This window comes from Ursus americanus, chromosome 2, assembly GCF_024610735.1.
Source record: "Ursus americanus isolate L20-20 chromosome 2, mUrsAme1.1.p, whole genome shotgun sequence".
Taxonomy (NCBI): Eukaryota; Metazoa; Chordata; class Mammalia; order Carnivora; family Ursidae; genus Ursus; species Ursus americanus.
The window spans coordinates 96,331,986-96,358,555 of NC_142128.1; the positions used below are offsets into that span (position 1 = coordinate 96,331,986).

At 42.0% G+C, this 26,570-nt stretch overlaps 1 long non-coding RNA gene across 7 annotated transcripts in view; it reads left to right on the forward strand.

The window, feature by feature from the left end:
- LOC123792387 (uncharacterized) overlaps positions 1-26,570 on the forward strand; it is a 147,177-nt gene that overhangs the window by 26,799 nt on the left and 93,808 nt on the right. For 5 of the 7 annotated variants that reach the window (XR_015723058.1, XR_015723057.1, XR_015723061.1 and 2 more), the window contains exons 4-5: positions 8,829-9,099; positions 16,547-24,755. This is a non-coding gene — a long non-coding RNA (uncharacterized LOC123792387). The remainder of the gene's footprint in view (positions 1-8,828; positions 9,100-16,546; positions 24,756-26,570) is intronic. The other 2 variants (XR_006779683.2, XR_006779686.2) reach the window with 2 other exon arrangements.

A 26,570-nucleotide genomic window follows, 5' to 3' on the forward strand; every position in this document is an offset into this window, starting at 1 on the left:
ACATTAAAAAAAACCCAAAAAGCAATATCCTATCTGAAAATACTTTTTTTATTTTTATTATTGTGTACTCTGTGTTAAGTAAAATACAAACAGAAGTTCACAAGGTTTCTCAATAGTAGAAAAGGGTTTCAGGAAAGAAGACCCTTAGCATAAGGTTGGTTTCAGTGCCCAAAACTTCATCTTATGACCTTCAGTAGCAAGATCATAGCCACGACATGTGGCCACTGGAGACAAAGAAGGACATTAGGAAACCTTCGGAGGACACGATGTCTGGCATTAAACCTCCATTAGCACCAAAGCCTGCCTTAGGCACACAGATCTACTGTATTGACTTTGGCAATGTGTCTACCTTGTGATGCCAATAAAGTTAACTGAAATTGAAAATTGATAACACAACCCAGTTCTCTCTGTCTCTCCTTTCCTTTGGGTTGCCATTTGGTTTGGCTGAATATGGCAGAACCCTCTCTTCCCATCCATGAGTTCTTCTTCCTCTCTCTGGATCAGGACCTGGGCAGCCCCTTCCCCTGGGAGAGGCAGGCTGCCTGAGGAAATCGCCCTTCCTGGCTTCATGCATCTACAGGCACTTGCTGTTTGTTTAAGGGAAATTAAACTTCTGTTTGCTCTGCAGCGTGTATTCAGTGGTGCTCTGTCTACAGACATATGTGTGCCTAGTTAACCCATTGAGGCAGAAAAAAATAACATGACTCTAGCTGAGATAGTCCCAGCAACATGAGAAATGTTTTAGTACCTGTTCCGCAGCTCATGGGACATCCTTCTGACCTTGCACAGCTCTAAGGTCACAGGACAGGTGAGCCCAAGGGACCTGTGGATGTGTAAGAATGCCTGCGAGGACTAAGCCCGAAGGGACAGTGCAGGGGAAGGTACAAGCTACTTAGAAACTGTAGGCTGTTTCATCTGCAGAGCCCCTACCTGTTTTCTCGTAGAACTTCCTCGTGGTGTAGGCAGAGAGGCACCGTCCCCGGAAGGGTAGGTGTCTGCCCGGAACACATGGCTAATTAAGTGACAAAGCCAACTTGGAAACGCAGCTTTCCTGACTCCTGGTCTGGTCGTGTTTTCGTTACGCCACACGGTCTGCTTTGCTTCAGAGAGCCACCAGCACTTTGGGGAGACAAAGGATGCTCATCGGAGCCGTACTACCGAGTTTGGACATGACTTTGGGCAAGTTACCCTGTCTGAGCTTCAGCTTCACTCTTTCTTTAGATGGGGACGTTGCCAGGCCAAGGTGACCCACACCTTCAGCTCGAGCACTCTGGAGACTGGTGCACGTGAGATGTTTTTATTCGTTGTGTTTCCTGGAATGCTTTGAGTGGTCAATTTTTATCTGCATGGGCCTGCTTTCTTTGTTTTTCTCTACCTGGAGATTGCTGTCTTCCCTGATGAGAGTGTTAGAGGCAGACTAACACTGACGGCTTAGGTATGTGAGTTTCAGTTATTCCGGAAGTCAACCAAATTCTGCCAGCATGTGAATTATGCCCTTCTAGGCTGTCCTCAGAATGGTTGAGAAAGTGATTGCACCCTGCAAATTGGCAAAGTACAAACACAACACACACCTTGGGCTCCCTTAAAATGACTGAGATTAACCATTTGACCAGGATATAACAAAAGAATAATGATCCGGGTGTCTTCTGCTTTAAGCAAATCTAAAAGTTAAAATGATGTGAACTTCTAAAACAGAAACATGAGGCAGTATTCACATTATTAAATGATTCTTTATGCTTCTTGCAGATTTTTCTTCCATTAGCATAACGGAGAATGCCGCTCAATTCGTACACATCTACTGCAGGAAGCGGCCTCCACCGAACGTGCAGACGTCGTTCAGAACCTGATATTTACCGTATTTACCACATATGTACTACAGTCCTCACAGTCTCTGCCTTCTCCCATTATTAACTCATCTTAAAGATCTTGTAATATATATATCTTCTGTAAGAGGCACATGTAACGATAACTAGCTTCATAGAACTCTTATAATAATAGTACACAGGACACTAAAAGTAATATACTATGAGTATACAATTTATGCTATTTTTTGCACTTTTTCTCCAACCTGGTTTTTTCTACTAATGTGTTGTGAACAGCTTTCCATGTTGATGAATATTAATTTGCAACATTTTTGTAATGGCTATAGTTCATACACATTATTTCACTAATATGCTAAGCGTTCGGTTGTTTCTGATTTTATCTATTATAAATGACAATGTGGCTCGATACACATCTTTAAGACAACACCTTTGTTCATGTCCTTCATTATTGAGGTAAATTTCTAAAGTGGAATTGCTTGGTCAGAGGGCATTCTCTCTTCAAGGCTCTTGATATACATCTTCAAACTGCCCTGAAGAAAAGTGGTACCCCTAATCTGGGAGTTATTTTTCCCCTGCACTCCAATAGCCATATCCATTATTTTTTTAAAAAATTATTTGTTTATTTTGGAGAGAGAGAGAGAGTGTTGGGGGGCAAGGGAGGGAGGGAGAGGGAAAGAGAGAATCTCAAGCAGACTCCCCACTGAGTGCAGAGCCCCACGCGGGACTGGATCCCTGAGATCATGACCCCAGCTGAAATCAAGAGTCTGATGCTTAACCGACTGAGCCACCCAGGCGCCCCCATGCCTGTTATTTTTGAAGACATGATTTTTAGAGCAGTTTAGGTTCATAGCAAAAGTAAGAGGAACGTACAGAGATTTCCTCTATGCCCTCCGTCCCCCACGCATGCACATCCGCCTGCAGAGTGCTACATTTGTTAAAACGGCTGAAACTATATTGAGACGTCATAACCACTCAAAGTCCAGAGCTTACATTAGGGTTCACTTCGGGTATTGTACCTTCTGTGGGTTTGGACAGCTAGGTAATGACATGTCTCCATCACGATAGTATCGCACGCAGTGTTTTGACTGCCCTAAAAATTCTCTGTGCTGTGCCTGTTAATCTCTTCTCTCGCCTCCTTTCCCCCACCAAACCTTGGCAATCACGGGTCTTTTTACCTCTCCATAGTTTCCCCTTTTCCAGAATGTCATATAATTGAAATCACACAGTATGAGGCCTTTTCAGATTGGCTCCTTTCACTTAGTTATGTGCATCTGAGGTCTTTGTAGATCTTTTCATGGCGTAATAGTTCATTTCTTTCCAGCCCTGAATACTATTCCGTTGTCTGGAAGTGCCACTGTTTACCCATTCACCTACTGAAGGGCACCTTGGTTGGCTTCCAAGTTTTGGCAAATTATGAACAAAGCTGCTGTAAAAATCTGTGTGCAGGTTTTTGTGTGGATATGAGCTTCCGATTCCTTTGGGTGAATACCAAGGAGCTCAATTGCCAGATCACGTGGTAAGAATAAGTTTAGTTTTGTAAGAAACTGTCAAGCTGTCTTTTACAGTAGCTGTACTACTTTGCATTCCCACCAGCAATGAATGAGCGTTTCTGTTGCTTCACGTCCTCGCCAGCGTGTGCTGTCGTCAGTGTTCTGGAATTTGGCCATCTGGTAGGTATGTAGTGGCATCTCGTTGTTATTCTAATTTGTATTTCCATGATGACAGAGGACATGGAGTATATTTTCATAGACTTATTGTTTTGGTGAGGTGTCTATTTAGGTCTTGGCCCATTGCTTTTTTTTGTTTGTTTGTTTTGTTTTGTTTTTTTCTTTTGGGTTGTTTTGGGGGTTTTTGTCGTTGAGTTTTAAAAGTTCTTTGTATATTTTGGATAATGGTTCTATGTCACGTGTGTCTTTTGCAAATATTTTCTCTCAATGTGCGGCTTGTCATCTCATTCCCTTGAGAGTATCTTCTGCAGAGCAGACATTTTTAATTTGAATGCAGTTCAGCTTGTCAACGCTTACTCTCATGGCTAGTGCCTTTGGTGTCGTATCTAAACAGTCATTCCCATACCCGGCGTCATCTAGGGCTTCTCCTATGTGATCTCCTAGGAGCTTTATAGTTTTGTGCTTTACATTTAGGTCTCTGATCCATTTTGAGTTAATTTTTTGCGAAGGGTGTAAGGCCTGTGTCTGGATTCACGTTTTTGCATGTGGATGTTCAGTTCCAGAACTGTGTGTCGAAAAGACTATCTTTGCTCCATTGCATTGTCTTTACTCCTTTGTCAAAGAACAGTTGACTGTTGGGGCGCCTGGGTGGCATAGCGGTTAAGCGTCTGCCTTCGGCTCAGGGCGTGATCCCGGCGTTATGGGATCGAGCCCCACATCAGGCTCTTCCGCTATGAGCCTGCTTCTTCCTCTCCCACTCCCCCTGCTTGTGTTCCCTCTCTCGTTGGCTGTCTCTATCTCTGTCAAATAAATAAATAAAATCTTTAAAAAAAAAAAAAAAAGAACAGTTGACTGTTATTATGCATGCCTATTTCTACCCTGTTCAATGAAAAGATCTGTTTTCTATTCTTTTATTAATACCACATTGTCCTGATTATTGGAGTCTAGTAGGTCTTGAAGTCATGCAGCATTAGTCCTCTGACTTCCTTCTTTTCCTCCAACATCGTGTTGGCTACTATGGGTTTTTTGATATAAACTTTAGAATCAATGTGAATGTCTGCAAAACAACTGGCTGAGATCTTGATTTGGGTTACATTGAATCTACAGACGAAGTTGGGAAGAGTTGGTATTTTGACAATATTGGTTCCAACTGTTTCATTCTTCTTTCATTTTTTTCATCAGAGTTTTGTGGTTTTCCTCGTACAGGTATTGTGCATATTTTGTTAGATTTATACCCCAGTATTTCATTTTAGAGGCTGGTAATGTAAATGGTATTGCGTATTTCCTCCTTGTTTGGAACTCAGCTATTTATTGAATGAAAGAATATTTATCTTCCATTTGAAGTCTCTTCCATTACAATAACTTTATTTTGTTTTTGGTTCTTAAAGAATTTATTTTATTATTATTATTATTTTTTCATCATGATAAGTGTACTCTTTGATTCCCATGGCCCGTTTCACCCACCCACCCCCACTCCCCTCCCCTCTGGGAACCATCAGTTTGTTCTCTATATTTGAGAGTCTGTTTCTTGGTTTGTCCCTCTCTCCCTTCCCCCCCTCTTTGTTCATTTGCTTTGTTTTTTATTTTTTATTTTATTTTATTTTATTTTTTTAAAGATTTTATTTATTTATTTGACAGAGAGAGAGAGACAGCCAGTGAGAGAGGGAACACAAGCAGGGGGAGTGGGAGAGGAAGAAGCAGGCTCCCATAAGAGCATGGAGCCCGATGTGGGGCTCGATCCCAGAACCCCGGAATCGCCCCAAAACAAAACAAAACAACTAATTCTTCCAATCCCGGAGCACAGAATGTCTTTCCATTTCTTTGCATTGTCTTGAATTTCTTTCATCTGTGTTTTATAGTTTTCAGAGTAAAGATCTTTTACCTCTTTGGTTAAGTTTATTCCTGAGTACATTATTGTTTTGGTGCAATTGTAAATGGGATTGTTTTTCTTAATTTTTCTTTATCCTGCTTCATTATTAGTGTATAGGACTGCAAAGGATTTCTGTACATTGCTTTGGTACCCTGCAGCTTTACTGAATTCATTTATCAGTTCTAGAACTTTTTTTTTCTTTTAAGATTTTATTTATTTATTTGACATAGAGAGAGACAGCCAGTGAGAGAGGGAACACAAGCAGGGGGAGTGGGAGAGAAAGAAGCAGGCTCCCAGCGGAGGAGCCTGATGTGGGGCTCGATCCCAGGACTCTGGGATCACGCCCTGAGCCGAAGGCAGATGCTTAACGACTGAGTCACCCAGGCGCCCCAGTTCTAGAACTTTTTTGGTGGAGGCTTTAGGGTTTTCTACATATAATATCATGTCATCTGCAAATAGGGAGAGTTTTACTTCTTCCTTACCAAATTGGATGCCACACTTTAAGTATACCTAGTGTCAATCAATTTTGCATATCAAGACACAGAGCATTTCAGTCATTCCAGAAAGTTTCCTTGTACCCTTCTTTCCTAACCAACTCTCCTTAACCACTGCCCCACCCCACCAAAAGCAAACACTGGTTTGCTTTCCATGACTGCAAGTTCTAGAATTTCATATATATGAAATATAATATTTTTGAAACTTATCCAGGTTGTTTCACGTATCTGTAGTTTGTTACTTTTTTATCGCTAAGTATTTTTCCAGTGTTTTATATCCCGGCTTGTGAGTTCATGCTTGTGTTCCTGAACATCTGGCTTGTTTCCAGCTTGCTCATTTGAGTAAAGCTGCTGTGGATAGTCTTATACAAGGCTTTTTGTAGACAAATATATTTCTTTTTCCTGGATAAATAGCTAGGAGTGGAATTTCTAGGTCATAGAGTAGATGTGTATTTTAACTTCCTATGAAACTGCTAAACTGTTTTCCGAAGTCGTGGTACCAATTTACACACTTATCAGAGTCCTGCTTATTCTAAATCCTTTCCAGTATTTGTTATTTTAAATCCTTTAAATTTTAGGCATTCTACTGGGATATCATTGTGGTTTTAAGTTATCTTTAAAAATGATGTCGCATTTGGGACGGTTTCAGCTCAGGTCATGTGAGATCAAGCCCTGTGTTAGACTCTGAGCTCAGCATGGAGTCTGTGTAAAACTCTTCCTCTCTCTCCCACCCCCCCACCCCCGTGCACTCTCTATCTAAAATAAATAAATATATCTTTAAAAAAATGATATCACATTTTCAATAACTTGATTACCAGTGAGGTTGACTAATTTTTATGTTTGTTGGCCATTAGATTAACCCAGTTCTCTTCATAAATGCAAATTTCCATGAAAGCTTAGCACACATGAAATATTAAGAAGAGTCAGAAAGCACTGGTCTCTTTTAAGATTGATGTCTAATTTGCAGATTATCTTTAGACTTCGAAGTCCAGTCTTGGCTTTTAATGTTGAATTATCTATGTTAATAATGCTCGCTTTCAAATTCATTTCACATTCAATAAGGAAGAGACACAAGTTTAACTATCTTTTTAAAGTTTTTTATTTTTATTTTATTACCTAAAAATGAGGCTTAATAGATGAAATGTTACGGGACTAGTTACATAACTAGCGCATGGGACATAACGTTTAAACATTTTATTGAATGGTGAAATAAATGAATAAATGAAGAATTCAGAATCTGGGATTCTTTCTGTTACAACTTCTCTTGTTTTTACTTGGAGTTGGTTGTCTTTGTCTTCTTTCCTCAGCTGGGAGGTGGGAACATGGCCTTAGGACATAGCGTACCTGGGGTTGAGAAAAGTTGGAGGAAGTCAGAGTCTACGCTGCCTATTTATCTTCATTCGCCCCCTCTTCTGCCTATTGCTATGTATATTTGGCCATAAGTGTGTACGGATGTGTGTGTGTGTGTTGTTGTTGTAAGCTGTCCTAAAGCCTTTTTGGAAAGAGTCGTAGAATAGAACACAATGCACAAGAAAGATAAAGCCTGGTCCTAGCCCTACAGCACAAGTCTGATTGGGGAGAGAGAGAGAGACACTCCCAGGAACATTAAGAGCTCCGGAAGGTGGTCCAGATAGTCATCACAGGAGGAGTCATTAAAGCCAGCTAGAACTTTTGCAGAATGAAGTGTGGACGTGGGGCCCTAGAAGAATCTAGGACTTAAGTAAAAAGTATTGCAGAAGACTAAGAAAATATAGAGGGGCAATCAATCAATCAATCAATCAATCGGAGTAGGTAGGATTCAAAAAGACGAAACAGTGAAGGACAAACACAGGTGTGGGCCTGGAGTAGGAGCTAAGTGTCCACTGTCCATGAGACAATGAAGCAAGGACGGAGTAGAAGGTGCAAATGGTGGAGAAAGGCAAGCACCAGGCTAGAGAAAAGGTGTGGGACCATATTATAAAGTAAGACAGTTAAATGCCAGGCTATGGAGCTGAAGCTCTTTATATAGATAGTTAGGGACCTCAGGGGATTCTCCAGAGGGGAGCAATGAGATGAAAACGTCTGTGCTGGGATTAGTTGGGTGATTTTTCAGGCTCTCTGGGAAACAGCAGAGACCGAAGTCAAGGAGATTCTGTGATAACCTCTCAGAAATGCTTTCTGTGAAATGGAGAGAATTTCATCACCTTCCAAAGATTAAAATCAAGATGTTCAAATATTCTTCTTCACATTAAATGCTTGTACCTCATTAGCACAGATTTCTCCAAAGTTTTGCCTTCCTTTAAGATAATATGTTATACTAAATTCAAACTTCGTAGGACATTCAAGTTGTCGTTGTTTCCTAATTGAGCACATACTTTGTGGATGTCTTGCAAAGCACAGCTAAGAGCGGGTGTACCGCTGTTGTAACTTAGCATTTCTGCAGAGGGTTTTACACTTTTACAAAGCGCTTGTATTCCGTCATCTCAGGTGACTCCAGAATGTAATTTTATAAATGAGAAAACTGATATTATGTGAGGTAAATAATGTTGCCCATGGTCACAGAGTTAGAAAGGGGTGAAGCCAGGGCATTATTTTAAGAGAACGACTAAATTTAGCAGAATTGAACAGAGAACATTTTTGGAACCCTAATTTAATAGGAAACAGGGTTTAATTTTAAAATATCAAATGCAGAGGATCTCTGATGAATGCAACTTTTATAGGAAGTGAGTTTCCCTGGAACACTCTTTGAAGTCTGGTCTTTTTTCCTCTGGCTGTTATGTGGTTGCTGGTGTTTTTTTCTGATAATGGCTAAAATACCACCACCACTTTTTTTCTGAGCATGTTACAAATCCCACCACTTATAATTATATTAATGGCTATTATTTTTTTCTGGCTCGTCACAAATCCCACCATGAATATCATAATATTAACATTTCTCGCGGGCTCACTGTGTGTGAAAACATATCCTGTCTCGCCTCATTTATTTCCTTCACAGGCCCTGTAATGAAGGCATTACTATGATTATGATCTCCGTTTTACAAAATGAGACCGTTGAGGCATCGTCAGAGAGGGGAAGAGCCTTCACAAGTTCACACAGCTAAGCAATGGGGGAGCCAGCAACCAAGTCCAGCTTTGTCCTACTGGAGAGTCTCAACCATTGAGGAATAAGATGAAGACGTTTCTCTGGTTTCGCATCCCAGGAAACTCCCAGACACTCTGTCAAGAGCTGGGGAGTGTTCTGTTGTTCTGGATTACCTTCCTCTCTGGTGAGTGACAAGCCCTGAGCAGCTCAGCCAGCAACCAATCCCCGGGAGAGAGCTGGTATTTCACTCAGCCTGTTCTGTCTGTTTTCTGTCCCCTTCTCTTTGCCAATATAAATTAGTGCCAATGAAAGATCATCGGATTGTGAAAGACATGCCAATAAAGCTGCTACAGGGAAATACCCTTAATAATAGTACTCTGCACTCGGCGCATAGTGTCTCAAAGTCTTCGCAGTGCAGTCTGTAGCTACCCGAGTCACACGTTTGTCCCTAGAGATTTCATGTGTCAGGGGAAGAAGGTGAAACAGAGATGGGATTCTCCAAGTCTCCCCAAGGCCATACATGGAGGCTGACCACAGAGTTGTCATTGTCGGCCTGACGTTTGTAATAAGTGAAGACATGCCCAAGGCATGGGCTAGTCCCTGGGGAGAGTCGGGAATGAAAACCTCTACCAAACTCTGCCAAGCCCGAAACAGAGAAAGGCAGTGGGGGAAGTGGTTAAATGCATGGATTCTAGAATTGAAATTATTGGCTGAAGCTTAAATAATTAAATGGCTCTATGCCTCAAATTCCTCATTTGCAAGACGGGCCTAATACGATCCTGTTGTGCAGGGTTATGGCGACGATGGTGAGATGGCGCTGGGAAGATACCGAGGAAAGTGGCCCATGCCTTCCGGCCAATGGTACATACACGTGTAAAACTCCAGGGGAAACCGAGCTCCTTTAGCCTAAGCTGCTGGTTTCTAAAAAGAGAGGCATCCTGTTGTTATGGGGGAAAACATATTACTGAACACCTAAGCTGTGGTCTGGGTTTGAGTTAGATTGAATTATATACTACTGTTTCTAGTTTATAAGTGAAAATATGAAAATTCAAGTAATTTGCTCAAGGTCAGAGGGGAAAGCAGTAATTTTAACTGAGGTCTGTCTGACTTTCAAGGGCTTCTGTAGCGGTACTTCCATATGGTACTATGTCTCAGGCACACATTTTTCAGACTTGAGATATAAACAGCGAAGATGTTTCTGGGAGTTAACACCTTAGCGCCGCTGAGTTCCGCCGCCACCCGGCTTGCTGGTGTCGGGACTCTAAGTCCACAAAAGTGGAAAATTCAAACGTCTGCAGGTGCCAGACAGGGGTCTCTCCCTAGATGTCAGAAAACTAGCAGGTGTGCTGGATGTTGAATAGCAGAGAACCCTGAGCCCAGGGGACAGGGAGACGACAGGGAGTGGGTGAGGACTGGGATGAGGTGGCAGGTGCATGCCCGAGGGGAGTTGCAACCCCCCCTCCGCTCCGGCCCGTTTCAACCGTATGTGGGAGTGGTCAGATCTTGCAAGTTTTCCAGAGAAGATAAACATTTAGACTTGTATGTGAAATTACATTAAATATTTTTATTGAATTTTTTACTTTGAAATAATTGTAGATACACATGCAGTTGTAAGAAATAATACAGAGAGCTCCTTGTATCCTTTAGCCAATTTCCCCCAATGGTAGCATCTTGTCATTATAACAGGGATTGGCATTGATATAATCAAGGTACAGAATATTTCCATCCTCAAAAGCATCGCTCATGTTGCGTCTTCATAGCCACATACACTTCCCTCCCACCCCCAGCAACTCCTTAACCCTTAACAACCACTAATCTGTTCTCCATTTCTATGATTTTGACTTTTCTAGAACGTTAGATAAATAGAATCATACAGTATTAGAGATTTGCTTTTTGCATTCAGCGTGCTTATCTGGAGATTTACCCAGATTATTGCACGTATCGATAGTTTGTTCTGTTCTATTGCTGAGAGGTGGTCAGTGTACTGTGGTTTATCAATTCATCCATTGAAGAACATCTGGGATGTTTCTAGTTTGAGACATTTATGAATAAAACTACCTTCAACATTCCAGTACAGGTTTTTGTGTGAACATAAATTTTCTTTTCTCTGGGATAAATGCCCAAGAATCCAATTGCTGGGTCATATGGTAATTGCATGTTTAGTTTTTTAAGGAACTGCCAAACGGTTTTCCAGAATGGCTTTAGCATTTTACATTCTCACTAGCAATGTATGAGTGACCCGGTTTTTCCACATCCTCACCAAAATATAGTGTTGTCACAATTTTTTACTTTAATCATTCTGATAGCTTTGCAGTGATACTGTAGTTTTAATTTGCATTTCCCTTTTGGCCGACGATGTTGAACATCTTTGCACGTGTTTATTGGTCAACTGTATATCCTCTTTGGTGAAAAATCTGTTCATGTCTTTTGCCCACTTTCAAGTTTGATTTTTTCCCTGAGTTTTGAGAGTTCTTTATTTATTCTAGATACTAGTTCTTGGTCAGATGTGTGATTTGCAAATATTGTCTCCCACTCTGTAGCTTGTGTTTTCATCCTCTTACAAGGGTCTGTAGAATAGCATTAAAAAATTTAGTCAGTTTATCAAGGTTTCTTTTTGTAGATCATGCTTTTGTTACCAAATCTAAGAACTCTCTGCCAAGTCTTAGATCCTAAAGCTTTCTATGATTTTTAATGGTTTCATATTTTACATTTAAGTCTGTGATCCAGTTTGAGCTAAATTTTACCGAGTTACTAAAGTACCATTTTTCAAAAATGCTATCATTCCTCCATTGGATTGATTTTGCACCTTTATCAGAATATATTGAGCACATTTCTATTGGTTGATTTCTGGATTCTCTATTCTGTTCCACTAATCTATGCGTTTATCCTTTTGCAAACTTGATGTATAGAGGTATTCTTTGATACCTTTCAACAGCATTGAGTAATTTTCAGTATACAAGTACTGTATATGCTTTATTATATTTACACTTAGGTCTTTCGTTTGCTCGTTCATTCTTCTGCTTTTCTTTCTTCTTTCTTTCTTTCTTTCTTTCTTTCTTTCTTTCTTTCTTTCTTTCTTTCTTTCTTTCTCTTCCTAACAATTGTAAATTATACTGTATTTTTAATTTTGGTATCCCCATGTCCATTGCTTGTATATAGAAATATAATTGAATTTTGTGTGTTTATCTTGAATCCTGAGACCTTGCTGAAATCACTTAAGAATTCTAGCAGTTTTTTGGGGTGCCTGGGTGGCTCAGTCATTAATCTTCTGCCTTCGGTCCAGGGCGTGATCCCAGGGTCCTGGGATTGAGCCCCACATCAGGCTCCCTGCTCTGCTGGGAGCCTGCTTCTTCCTCTCCCACTCCCCCTGCTTGTGTTCCCTCTCTCGCTGGCTGTCTCTCTCTCCGTCAAATAAATAAATAAAATCTTAAAAAAAAAAAAAGAATTCTAGCAGGTTTTTGGTTTTTTGTTTTGGTAGACTTCTTGGGATTTTCTATGGCAATCATGTCATCTGCTAAAGAGATAGTTTTAGTTCTTCTTTTCTGATCTATATACCTTTTATTTCATTTTCTTGCTCTATTGTGCTGGTTAGAAAGTCCAATACTACGGTGAATGGTGTGGTGAGAAGGAAACATCTTGACTTGTTCCTGATCTTAGGGGCAAGCATTCAGTCATTTATCATGAGGTATAATGGTAGATATAGTTTTTTGCAGAGGTTTGTGATCAAATTGAGGAACTTCCTTTTTATCATTATTTTTTGGATTGTTTTTATCATAAGTAAGTGTTAAACTTTGTCAAATACTTGTTTACATCAATTGGTAGGATCATATGACTTTTCTTTTTGGCTTGTTGATATGATGGATTACATTGATTTTTTTGAATCACGAAACAGGCTTACATCCCTGAAATAAACCCATTTGGTCATACGTTATGATTCTTTTCATATACTGCTGAGTGCTGTTTGCTAATATTTTGTTAAGGATTTTTGAGTTTGTATTGCTGATGAATATTTTGTATTTGTAGTTTCTTTTTTTTTGTACTATCTTTGTATAGTTTTAGTATGAGAGTAATACTAGCTTCATAACATGAATTGGAAAATGTTTCCTCCTCTTCTGTGTTCTGAAAGAGGTTGTATAGAATGTTTATTTATTTTTTAAGGTTTGATACAATTCTCCAGGGATACCATTTGGGCTTGGACATTTCTTTTATTTTTTAAAAATTACTAATTACATTTCCTCAAGAGTTATAGAGCCGTTGGACGCCCAACATTCTACAGATATAAAACACGCTGATAACACTATTCGGCTGCAAACGAGTCTACCTTTCACAAGAAGGAAAGGACAACTCCAGGGTGAAGCTGTGAGCTCAGAGAATGGAGCTGTTAGCCAGAGAGGCCTTGAAAACTAATGAAATTTGCCTGGCTGGATTTCAAATTCATTGGGATTGGTACCTCCTGTCTTCATTTTTCTTTTTGAGTGGGAATGTCAATAATTTTCTATCTTATGCCTGTCCTTCACAGGGAGAGGAAGTGTGCCCCAGGCTGGATCATAATAAATGTTTTGCCATATCTGTTTACATGACTTAGATGAAAGCATTTGGAAATCTGAGCTGATGAGAATTTGGAGTTTGAGTTTATGTTGTAATGGATTGAGACTTTTGAGGACCTCAGGATGGGGTGAATACATTTTGCACATGGGATGGGCATGAATCTTTAGGAGCCAGAGGGCAGACTGCAGTAGGCAGAACGGTGGCACCTCAAAGAAGTCCACATCCTAATCCCCAGATCTTAGGAATATATTACCTTACATGGCAAAAGGGACTTTACAGATGTCATTAAAGATCTCGAGATGGGGAGATTATCCTGGATTCCCTTGGTGGGCCCAATATAACCACAAGAGTCCTTGTAAGTGAGAAAGAGAGACAGGAGAGTCAGTGCCAGAGTGACATAATATGAGAAGGACCAACACAGACATTGCCGACTTTGAAGATGAGGGAGTGGCCACAAGCCAAGGAATGAGGGCAGCCTCAAGAGGCTGGAAAAGGCAAGAACACCGATTCCCCACCGGGGCCCCCATAAAGTGACAAAGCCATGACACTCCTTGATTTTGGCCCAGTGAGACCTGTTCTGGACTTCCAACCTCCAGAACTATAAGATAATAAATTTGTTTTGTTTTAAAGTACTAAGTTTGTGATAATTTGCCACAGTGACAGTAAGAAACTAATGCAAGTCCATACACTGAGCTTTTAATTTTGAGGACTGTAGTTGTCAGTTCTAAGATGTCCATTTGGTTCTTTTTTATATCTTGCATTTCTTTGCTGAGGCTTTCTATTTTTCAATTTGTTTCGAGCATGTTCACAGTTGCTTATCGAAGCATTTTTATCATGGGCAGCTTTAAAATCTTTGTCGAGTAAGTCTTACATCTCTGCCTCTCTGTGTTGACATCTGTTGAAGGTCTTTTTTTCATTCCCTTTGAGATCCCCTGGGTTGGGGGATGATGAGTGACCTTTCATTGGAATGAGGACATTTTTGTACTGTGTTAGGAGGCTCTGGGTTCACCACTTGGCCTCCATTGACGCTCAGGTGGTAGTGGGTAGGGAAGCTCCTTGTTGCTCTTGGAGGGGATGACACTGAAGTGGTGGGGAGTAGGGAGGCACCCCTTTGAGGAATGGTAGCTATGTCTCATTACTGCTTCATTGGTTCCCCATAAGGGGGAGGTTAGGGCTGCCCCCCAGTCGTAGTGGATGAAAATCCTGGCTCTCTACTTGGCCATCTCTGACAACTGCCACCAGTGGGGTAGTTGGGGCACCTCATTCTAGCTCAAACCGTGGACATCAAGGCCTCCCACCTGCGGGTGGGGGTGGGGCCACAGATCTTTTTCTGAGTATACAGCTAGAGTGTAGCCGTTATTGTCTAAACATTTTCTGTCCTGTTGGGCTGCCCTTTTTCTGTCATTCTGTCATTCAGGCTTCACAAAGCAGGCTTTTCTTGGGGCTTTTGTTATCTGCACCTGTTATGAGCACCAGCACTTCTAGATTGCAGGCTTCTTTAGTTCCAAGCCTGAGATACACGAGCCAAAAAGAAAATTCATGGAACTCACTATTGTGTTGTTTCTCAGGTCCTGAGACTCCTATCTAATCTGGCTTCTCCTCTTTACTTTTTGGAGCCTTGTTTGTTTTACATACAATGTCCAAAGTTTTAGTTGTACTTAGTGGGAGGAATAGAACAAAGTAAGTCTACTCTAGCTTTCTGGAAGAGAAAAATCTCTCCTAATTTTTTTTAATGTTGGTAACCAGTTAAAAATAAAAGTCACACATTTTGGGAAGAGATGTTAAAGAGAAACAATCTATTTGGACCAGGGCTGTCCGTTTGTGATTTCCACCTTAAAAGAAAGAAGCTGAAGGACTAGAAATGTTGACTTGTGTGTGTGTGGATACCCATGGTGGTGAGGTGTGGTGGGCAAAGGGAGGGATGAGACAAAGATAACTTTGGAGCTTGGGGTTCATGGAGGCAGGGAAGACCGATAGGTCAGGCAGCTCGAAAACACAGACCACAGCAAGTCTCTGGAGGGAGAACCCATGGCTTCTTAGAAGACCTCTCAGCTTGAAAGTCCCTGTGAACAAGTTTGCAAGAGGTACTACTTTGGAATTTTTTCTTTAGTTACCAACTTAAAAGAATGTGTTTTGGATTATATAATTAATACAGTTTCATATTGAAAAAACAAAACTCAGACAAGGAGAAAGAAGGAAGTAATCCCCTCCCCCAACTCTTTATACAGAAACAACAATATTTTGGTGTTTCTATCCAGTCTTTTAGTCTGTGTATCCATCCATCTATATATCAATAAAATTGTGGCTATTCTTTTTGTATATTTTTAACTATTTCCTTCCCTTCCCTTGTCACTGAATAATTTGGAAGCCAAGCTTTCGATAACTCTATTGTGTTCAGTTATTTAAAATTTAGCAACATTCCTGCCATAGTTGAAAATGTTATTGTTTATGATTTCTCACTATTAGAAATAGTGCTTTGATGAGAAAGCTTGGCCACCTGTCCTATTAATTTCTGGAAGTGGCGATACCTGAGCAAAGGGTATTTAAGACTTTTGAATCATCAACTTGTTCTCCCGAAAGACTACCAATTTATATTTCCACCTCCAGGATTAGAAAATTCTTGCCTCACCACAGTCTTACAGGAACTGAGAATTATCATTTCAAAAATCTTGGCAAATTTGAAGGCAAAAAGGCCTCTTATTGCCATCTAATTTGCATTTATTTTATTCCTAAAAGGGTTAAACATCTCTTTTTTGCCTTTTAAAATTTTTTTCTGATAACTGCTCTTTGTTATTTGCCACTCTTTTTCTATTGTACTTTTCTTCTCAATGGTTTGTCTGTTACGTGTGTTACAAGGATATTTTTCTAGTGCATCATTGCCTTTTAATTTGTATATGATGATAATTGCCATAAAGCTGTTTTACAATTTCAAGTCTGTTATTCTTTTATTTTGATTCCTCCCAAGCCTCTGTGCCTAGAAAGTTCTTCTCTATTGGTTCTATTTATCTATTGCTGCAGAACAAATGACCCCAAAATTTAATGGCTTAAAACAACAGCCATCTTCCATTTCATAATTTTTGTAGGTTAGGAATCCGGCAGGCTCCGCTGGTGACTTTTCTGCTCTGCCCCATGTCGACAGAAGCCATCCAGTGTTCATCTGCTGGCTGATTAAGAGATGGTATCACCCCCATTTCTGGAGACTTGTGGGAAGGCTGGAAGGCTGGGCTGAGCAGGGACTGTCCCCTGAATGCTTCCCTGTGACCTGCCCAACGTGCATCTGTCGGGTACGTGCAGCCCAGGGACTCTAAAAGTAAGTGTTCAGCAAACAAAGTAGAAGCGATGGAGCCTTCCTTGACGTAGTCTTGGATGTGAAACTACCAGCAAAGTAGTTTCAAGCCTGCTCAGACTCAAGTGGGCTTCGTGCGAGAGGTATCGTATTATTTGTGGCCATATTTTAATATTGCCACTCTACCCCAAGATAAGTTAAAAGCGACCTATTTTTCTTCTAGCTTGTTTATGCTTCTGCTGCTGCTTCTCCTTTTTCTTTCTTTTTATAAACATAAAATCCTTAATCCACCTAGAAAATGTTTTTATACAAAATTTACAATGAGGTTCAAATTTGAATATTTCTCGGGGTGCCTGGGTGGCTCAGTTGGTCGGGCGTCTGACTCTTGGTTTCGGCTCGGGTCATGGTCTCAGGGGTGTGGGGTTGAGCCCCGCGATGGGCTCCAGGCTCAGTGGGGAGTCTGCTTGGGGATTCTCTCCCTCTGCCCCTCCCCTTGCTTGTACTCTCTCTCTAAAATAAATAAACCTTTAAAAAAAATTTTTTTAAAATATTTCTCCCTAATAGTAAATGATTTCACTATAACCTTTTCTGGAATACCCATCTCTTCACCGATAGCTAACTTTTATAGACACTAAGGGTTGTGTGAATATTTTATCAGTGAAGGGAAAATACCCCTGACTTTTCTAGCACTCTTCTCCCTCAGATAAGAGGAGAGCCTCCTCATTAAGTCCATCTTTTCAGTCTGAAAAGCACCGACCACACCACTGTCTCTGGGCTGACTCGTAAGCATCTTTCTGGAAAGTCTCTCTTAGCGGGAAGAGCTCTGTGACTCTGGGTCATTGACCTAACTCAGAGGGGCTCCTACTTTTCAGCCTACTTTTCACAATGGGAGGCTCTCCCACTGAAGCAGAGCTGTGTGCCTTGGGCTCTTGCCCTGGGTGTGTTTGAGGTGGTTTTGTTGGTGTAATTCCAAGTGTCGTAGTTCCTGGGGAAGACTGCTTCCGAGGTGAAGTAATTTGACTGCTTCTAGGGGGAAAAGCATTAGCTCACTTTTATTAATGAACTTCGCTGAGCTAAACGAGAGAGAGGAACTCCAGTACTATGGGGTTGTTTCTCCACTACGCCTTCCCCCATCTCTCGGTCTTGTCCAGTGCTGGCTCTACCCAACATGCCTCCACCCTGGAGGGACCTCTGACCTGGCCCCCAGCTTCCTTACGGACATCTCTACTTCCTCTCTACCACATAGGAATGCAGGGCTACGGCACCTGGCTGGCTCACTTGGTGAAGCGTCTGCCTTCGGCTCAGGTCATGATCCCAGGATCCTGGGATCCAGTCCTGCATCGGGCTCCCCACTCAGCAGGGAGTCTGCTTCTCCCTCTGCCCCTCCCCCCTGCTCATGTTCTCACTCACTCTGTCACTCTCTTTCAAAATAAACAAAAACCTTAAAAAAAAAAAAAAAAGAAATGCGGGGCTAACCCTGTGTTCTAGCTCTCACAATGCTGTATTCTTCCTCTGGGCTCTCCATTTTATCAATAACTACCCACATTATTGCTGCTGTCCTGGCTGCTGCTCCCGGGTCCTTACATATCTAATATTCTGTTATTTACTACCTTGACTTGTTTAATTCCACCCAGCCAGTTTGGTGAGGTAGCTACTATTACTCCCATTCTGGAAATTGTGGATGGTGGCTTAGATAAAATAAAGAATTCAAGCTGTGTACTTAGTAAGTGATGGAACAAGAATTTTGACTGTGGTCGTCTGCTTAGTTTTCAGACACTGTATGATATTTTCTCTCTTCTCTCATCTTAATCTCAATTCCTAACTGTGGGTTGGTATTTCCATGTCTCTTCCCTGAACAAAAGCCACACAGTTGATACCATGGGCCACAGGAGAAGGACACTTGCCTGAGGACATATAATCCTGTCTGGCAGGAACGTTTGAAACTCAGTCCTCCTGAAATTTTATTCGCCTCGTCACTCTGCTTCTAGCCGACTCATTCTCTCAGACGAGGCACAGCAGCGATGACTGCTCTTGACTTAACCAGCCACCCCACTTCCTCAGGGGAGTTTTCTGTGTCACTTCATTTTGAAGCTCCACGGCTCATTTCTTTTTCAAACTCTTCCAGAGGAAATTTGTTTCTGTGGCCTAAGCCCAAAGCACACCAAGCCCTCTGTGGAGAGAAGCAGAGTCAGAGAAGGAAGAGATTTCATAAATGGATAGTACAGGGTGTTCATTGCTGAGGAATCTTTGCGTTGGTTGGCATTTGTCAGGGGCGGAAGATCCAGCAACTGGGGGAAGTCCTGCTGTGGAGAGAGGCAGGACTCAATGGGGAGAACTTCCCAGGGAGAGAGGAGGTAGAGAACCCAGAGAAGTTTCCCAGAAGCAGTGCCTTCTGCCCCCTTTTAGCCCTTCTGAAAATACCAAGATGGAAACCCGAGCTGTCAGCACCGGGGTCCTGCCAGATTCCAGGGAGGATGAACAGGAGAGGGACCAGCCAACTTGAAGTTAAGTGAATGAATAATGAGTGATCCATGAAACAGCAACTTGACCGTCAAATTTTATGCTTAATACAAATCTTAGTGAGGAAAACCTAGGCATGTCTCCAGGATCAAATAGTTGCTTAACCTACTTCTTTTTGAAAAAGTACTATTTTTTTTAAAATAAGGATTAAAAGATTTCAAGCTTTTCCAAAAGAACCTTTATAAAGTCCCCAGCAGGGTCACCAGTAGAGTTGCAAATTGTATTTCTTGCTCATGGAAAGAGCATACATTCTCCAGAGAGAGGTGTTGGTCAGTTTTGTAACAGAGAGTGAAATTGGGGCCACACTTCACCGTTTCAGTCTTGACATTTATCTGGAATCAGGATGTGTGTACGTACCATCAAATCAGGTGACTCAGCACTACAAGAAGATTCTGTTTTCTTTGCACTGGTGAGCCTACTTCAATATTTTGCATACTAGGAGATTTGGCGGAGCCTTGCTCTTCCTTCAGCCCACATGGATAATGATGGTTCTGAGTTAATGCTTTTGAAAGGCCTTTGCTCTTTAATCAGGTTTTAGCTCCAAGTAAGCAAGATCCTTGTCTTAAAATAGTTTGGTTTCCCCAAGAATAAAACTAATAATTTTACTCATTCTCTCCGTAGAGGTCAACAATGGGGCAATCTTTTCTGTTGCAGATACTCTTGGTTGCCTATCAGGGAGCTATTTCCCTCTTTCCACCTTGCTATCAGAATCCTAATTTTGGTTGCCCTTCTCTGAGGGGTTGTGTCCTTTATAGGAACTTGGACTCTACCCAGCCTCGGAGGGTGAATCTTCATTGGTGTAGGTCAATCGTGGTGGCCTTGTCTTGCCTAGGGATTGTTGAGGCATGGGTAGGTTGTGCCAATTCTGGCCAGTGAGACATAGGGGACGTCTGATGGAGGGACACAAGAAGGGGATATCCCCCTTTTCTCTTTCTGAAGATTGTTTATGGCACATGAGGCCTGACCTACAGCAGATCTTGGGGCTGTGGGTAAAAAGCTGCAGAATAACTAAGCTAGATCCCTGATGTTTCTGTGCCAACGAATTAACCCACTCCGAAGCTGTCCTACCTCCAAACTTTACATGATGCAAAGTAATAAACATCCTTATTGTTAGGCCCCTGGTAGTTAGATCTTCTATTCTTTGCTGTCCAGAGCATCTCACACAGCCCTTCTTTAGACAGGGGGAGTGGATGTTGGTTGGGTAAATCAAAACAAAAAGCTCCTTCTTCTCTAACATATAATGGGAAAGGAAGCAGCAATGTTTGGCAGTTCTGGTGGGTCTGTCTCTTAAAGGAATCTTCTCTGCTAATACTCTTCAAAGACCTGGGACTGCTGGGAAAACTGTTTCCTGAGGTTGACTTGGTTCAAAAACAGTATACATTCGAGGAGTAGCAAAGAAGGGTTTTCTCACATCTAACAGGAGGCACAAATCTTTGTTGATACCTTTCTTCTGCACACCAAGAAGAGATTCCAGCCAAGTGTTAACTGTTTGTGGCTATTTTTGCACAAACATGATTTTGAAGTGTGACGCTCATCTTGCCAAGTCAAAACGGAGGTGAGGATCTAGCCAAGGATGGAGAATATATGGGAGTGGGGATAGAACGGGGCAGGAGCTCTGTATGTAGGTGTCGGGGTGTGCTAATAAGCATGTATTAAACCCTAGGGAGCAATGGGAGCGACCTATGTTGGAGTAGCAAATGTGAATAAATTCACCGTTTAATTGACATTCATTGAACACACGTCAGACATGGTGTGAGGTTCCTGAGAAAGAAGGAAACATGGTCTTTGCCCACAAGGAACATACAGTCTAGGATACAGTCCAGCCTTTAGGCAAGCATCTTGAGTCCCTTCCTGTCTATCAGCCCCAGTCTTACATTCTGATGGTTTCATATCTCCTCCCACTTCAAAATTATGGCATCACTGCCTGCCAGGAGCTCCTACACATATCCTGTATGATTTCCTTGTTACTAGGATTAAGAAATGTAGTAGTTTAAGTCTGTGAAGAGTTATCAAGTATCTAATGTGAACCAGATGGTGTGGGGCATACAGAGGCAAATGAGATATCCTACCCTTGCGGGAAACAACAGCTCGGTTGGGGTTAGATGATTTGCATGCTGAGAGAGGAAGCAACTAGGTGACAAGCAGCACTGGGATAGTGCAGACAATACATGCTAGGGGACTGCAATTCATCACATGTTTGTGGAGCACTTCGTCGTGTCAAGTGCTCAAACAGGCCCCTGGGACACAGGAATGAATGAGCTCAATTCCTGCTCTTCCAGGAGCTAACTTGAAAATAACGATACAGCAATATTCGTCATATCAAGTAACATCTGTTGAGCACCAATTATTATTAAACATTTCTGCATGCTCTTCCTAAAATAGCTCACTTATTACTTACCTCTATGGGGGTAGATACTAATATCCTCATTTTACCGATGAGGAGATGGAACTATCCAGAGGCTGACTTTTTCAAGATCACAGAGTTAGTATGAGAGGTAAGAGATTAATGGGGAATCTATTTATTGATCTTAACTGTAATAAATCTACCTATGGAAAAATTAGCTCTTCAGGCAGGGGAGGTAGGTCCAGTAACAAGTGGACGGCTAGCCAACTATGGGACAACAAGTCGGTTAAGTTGCCTGCGCGTTCCGTCAGCACTGCCGGGAACCACAGAGCCCCAGTGATGTGACAGCAGACAGTCGTGCCTGACACTATTGAATACAGAACACTCAGGGGAAAGGAAACTGCAGTGATCCGCCAGCTTTCTTCTGTCCACGTGCTGAGCTGAGCCGAGGTCTATTGAGGACATTTGGTGCCGGGACACCTGGAATTCGAATCTCACGGAAAATTACAATGGAAGCAGGGGTAAATCTCCCTAATTATGTAATCTAATTAAGGCCATAACAACAGCCGATGAACACCAGGAGGGCTGCCTGGCATTTTACTCTGAGCTCAGCCTCCCAGGGACCTGCAGGTAGACTGAGGAGTGTGGAGAATTCGCCAGTTTCTGGTCCGCATCATCCTTACCTGAGGCACTCAGATCCCTTCTGCTAGATCCTAGGGCATCTTTTATAAATGACAACCCTGTATCAGTCTTGGAGTTGCCGTGATACCGTGATTTGAAATAAGAAATATATATTTGGTCTTCGTCCCCTTTTCTGGCACAGAGCTCCTAAAATCCCTGGAATTTCTTAAATGGTAGGTGAGATTAAGGTGGAAGGAGTCTTTTGCTGTTCACAACAACCCCTTTCAACCACAGCAGAGTGTGTTAATGAGTTTTAGAGAGCCCCTGGATGGGGGCTGGTTTTCGGGAGAACCAACCATGTGATTAGAGGGTTGGAACTTTCAGCTCCCCCCCCCCAACCTGTGCAGAGAGGAAAGTCCCTGGAAGTTGACTCAACCACTGATGGCCAATGATTTAATCAATTTTGCCTATGTAATGAAGCCTCCATAAAAATCCCTAAGTATGGGATTCAGAGAGCTTCCAGAGAATGCATCCACGTGCCAGGAAGGTGGCATAGCCCAGACTCCAGGAGGACAGAAGCTCCCGTGCTAGGGCGCCTCTGGACCGCCTTCTGTGTCTCTTCATATGGCTGTTCATTTGTATCTTTCAGTATCCTTTGTAATAAGTCATAGTAAACTGCGTTTTGTTCGTGGTGGTGGTGGTTGTTTTAGCTCTGTCAGCCATTCTAGTAAATTGTCAAGCCTAGGGTTGAAGGTCATGGGAATCCCCGATTTAAAGCTGGCCAGTCAGAGCATAGGTAACCACCTGGGACCTGGGACTGGCATCTGAAATGGGAGCAGTTCTGTGGGACTGAGTCCTTTGCCTGTGGGATCTAATGCCATCTCCAGGTAAATAGTGTCAGAATTGAGTTAAATTGTAGGACACCCGGCTGCCGTTGGAGAATTGCTTGGTGTGGCAAAAAAGTCCATCCATTTGGAGTATAGAAGTGAGTAGAGAAGAAGGAAACAGTTTTCCCTTTCAGAAGCACATGACCTACATTTGATAAAAGTTACAATCTGTCACATTCTAAAACATGGGCAGTTCTAAAATGAGTACTTTCTTTACATTGTAAGGACATATTTCCACCCCAGGAACTGGGCCCTTGAATTCACCATAACTTCCTACCTGATTCTGTACATTTTTCTTCATTTATGGTACATTTTATTTGCAGTGCATTTCATACCTTATTCATACATTTCGTACCTCCCAACCTGATTCTGTACATTTTTCTTCATTTGCAGTACATTTCATACCTGATAGGAACCAATGAACTCCATTCCTCCACCAGCCTAACTTATCTGTACCCTAGAGGTTTTAGAGTCCTCTGATTAGAAGAAAATGCTTCTTAGCCTCCAGGTGGAATCTGAGATGGCAAAATAGGAAGGAGAGCCAGAGAGCAAGGGACACATTTCTCTTAAAGCATTCATTCGTTCATTTGTTCTATACGTGTTTATGAAGGCCCTACCTGGAGTCAAGCCCTGTGCCAGATGTCAGAGTCACAGTCAGAAACAAAATTAATGTGGCGGGTGTTCTCAGCAGCTTCCAGCCTACTGAGGGAGACCAAGAAGGCAACAAAATATTCATTTACAAATCCAAAGAAGTGCTTCAAGGATAAGACACAAATGCAAAAGAGACAAAGGGTCAGGGGCAAACCTACTATGGTCATGGTCAAGGAAGGAGGTCACATTGAAAGCAAAACCTGGGGGTTGCAGGAATCAGTCCTGGAAAAACTTTCCAGGCAGGGAAGACTTCTGAGAAGAGACTTGTGTGTTTAAGAAATTAATGAAGATAAGTCTTGTGGTGGAATATGGAGGGGAAGGAGAGAATCAGGAAGTGAGATTGGAGAAGTGGGCAGGAGTGTGGGAAGGATTTTGGATTTTATTCCAAGTGCAGTGAGAAGTCACAGGAAGACAACATGTAATGACAGCTCCTCCTCCTCGTCTCAGAAACTAGGCACCATCACTTCCAGAGTGAAGGGAAGAATGTGTGAGTGGAAAGCAAGAAGGCAGGAGTATTTGGTTTCCTCCAAAACCTCCGAGCTTTTGAAAGAACAGTGCCTGCTATAAATTATGCTGTGTCAAGTGTGGGAGTTACAATCTCAGGATTAGCACTAGTAATATAATCAAATGGCCTTCAAAGGAGAACTTGGAGAAAGAATGTTTTAAAAGGAAGTTCTGATTGGAGTAATTGTGACATCTTCAGATATGATTCATCTTCTACTGAACTGCCTCTAGTGGTTCAGCCAGCCTGACACAGGGTCAAAATAAATACATATTTATTGAGCATTTACTCCATGCCCAGCACTGTGAAAGATGCTGTGGTGGCTGTAAAAGAATATTAAATAGAGCACATTCGAACCATGAGCCATAGTGCGTATAACGTGCCTGTGGGCTTTCATATCACACAGAGTTCAAGCTGACCAAGAGATGAAGACATGGAGGAATACTTCGTGAATCATCAGTGAGGCCTGGCCAAGAAACAGGTGAGCAAGAATAAGGAGATTCTCCTTACATGCTGTTACTCCTCCCCATGAGATTATTCCAGATCCCTGGAGTAGAGCACCCAACTGGGATGGTCTTGCCCACCCTATGCTCTTATCATTGGCATTACACTTGTGCAAATATTGGGAACCCTGGATGCCGTGGTCATTTCCCAAACTTTCAGTTTTCTTGTAAGTGTGGAGGTCTTTCCCCAATGTCATACTGCCCCTTTTCAATACCAACCTTGGAAGAGCAGAAAGGACAAGGTTGCACAAAGGTCGTGGAGAGGAAACTTGGGTGCTCAGGCTCACATGTCTCTGGGGTTGTAGGCTGACACGTTAGAGTTCAGATTCTGGGCCTGTCACCTTGAGAAGGACATTTGATCTTAGTCTATTCAAAGGAGCACATTGGACCTACTAAACTCCAGCCTCACTCCAACAGGTTGACCCCACTTCTCCTGGAAGCAAGGGGCCCCATTTTGTCCAATAAAATAAACCCTATCAGAAAGATCCCAACCATCCTGTTAGAGGCCCCTGAGGCTTTGGTTTTGCATTTAGTTAAAAAAAAAAAAATCCAGTGTTGTGCTCCAGGATACAGCTGTCTCACAAATTCTTGCTCAGTATCAGTGGGTAATGTTGGAATCTGGAAGTAAGATTGGTGGATGGGGAGAAGGCCCTGCTTTACTCACCTACAATTCAGTGCTTCAGTCCACAGGCATGTGCTGGGGATTTTCATGTGCCAGGACATTGTCATAGACACAGGCCTTAAATTCTTAGGAGTTAGCATAGCCATTACGCAAGACAGGTTGATTACCTCAAATGCTCTCTTAGTGAGCACTCTCAGACGGCTTCATTCTTCCTGGGGTTCAGGTCTCAGGTCAAAGTGTTGTGTTTCCAACCATTCACATTGTGGCATGTTGAAAACACCATCCAGAAGAGGGTGTTATTTGTTTTTTGGGCTTTTTGTTTTGTTTTGTTTTTTGGTTTACATTAGGAATCTTCCTTAATTGCATAGCAGTCCTGTGGCTATCCCAACCAGTGTGACATCTTTCCCTTGGGATTCCCATGTCAGCGTAGTTGCAGTCAAAGGGCTCAGATCTTACTTCCAGATTCTTACATTACCTATGATGCCAACCATTCCAGTGCTCATTCTAGTGAAAATCAGACTGAAGAGAAATATGCATTAATAGGACAGTTGAGATCTTTCTTATGGGCTCCATTTTATTGGACAAAATGTCATTCCACCAACAGCAGCTAGGGCCCCTTGCTTCCAAGAGAAGTAGGGTCAACTAGTTGTCTCCCCCAGCCCCAGTCATGAAGTAGAAAACTCAGCATTTGGTTGTCAACAAGGAGTTGAAGTTGTGATCGAAGGTGCATAGGTACTGGGGTGGTAATTTCATTCCCTAGAATCTGGGTTTCTTCCTTACTAGTTGGGTGATATTAAACAAGTTAACCTCTTTGGATCAAAGTTTCCTTATCAATAAACCAAATTTAGTGTCTATATACTAGGCTGTTGAAGAGCATCAAATGAAATAAAATATGTGAAAGATATGGGGAAGGGACAAAGTACTACACAGATGTGAACTGGCCTTATTCGACAGAATGCTAAGACAGGACACTGGTACGATGATTGTCTTCCTCAACTCAATTATCATAGCTCCCTGTGTGGAATTACAGGATCTAAAGATCCGTAGTTTCTCATTTTAACCACTTGGTACTGTCGGCATAGGGCTTAGAACCTTCTAAGGGTCCATTAAAATATTTGAGATATATGAGACATGGGAAACATATAAACTCAAAACTACAATATCAAAGAAA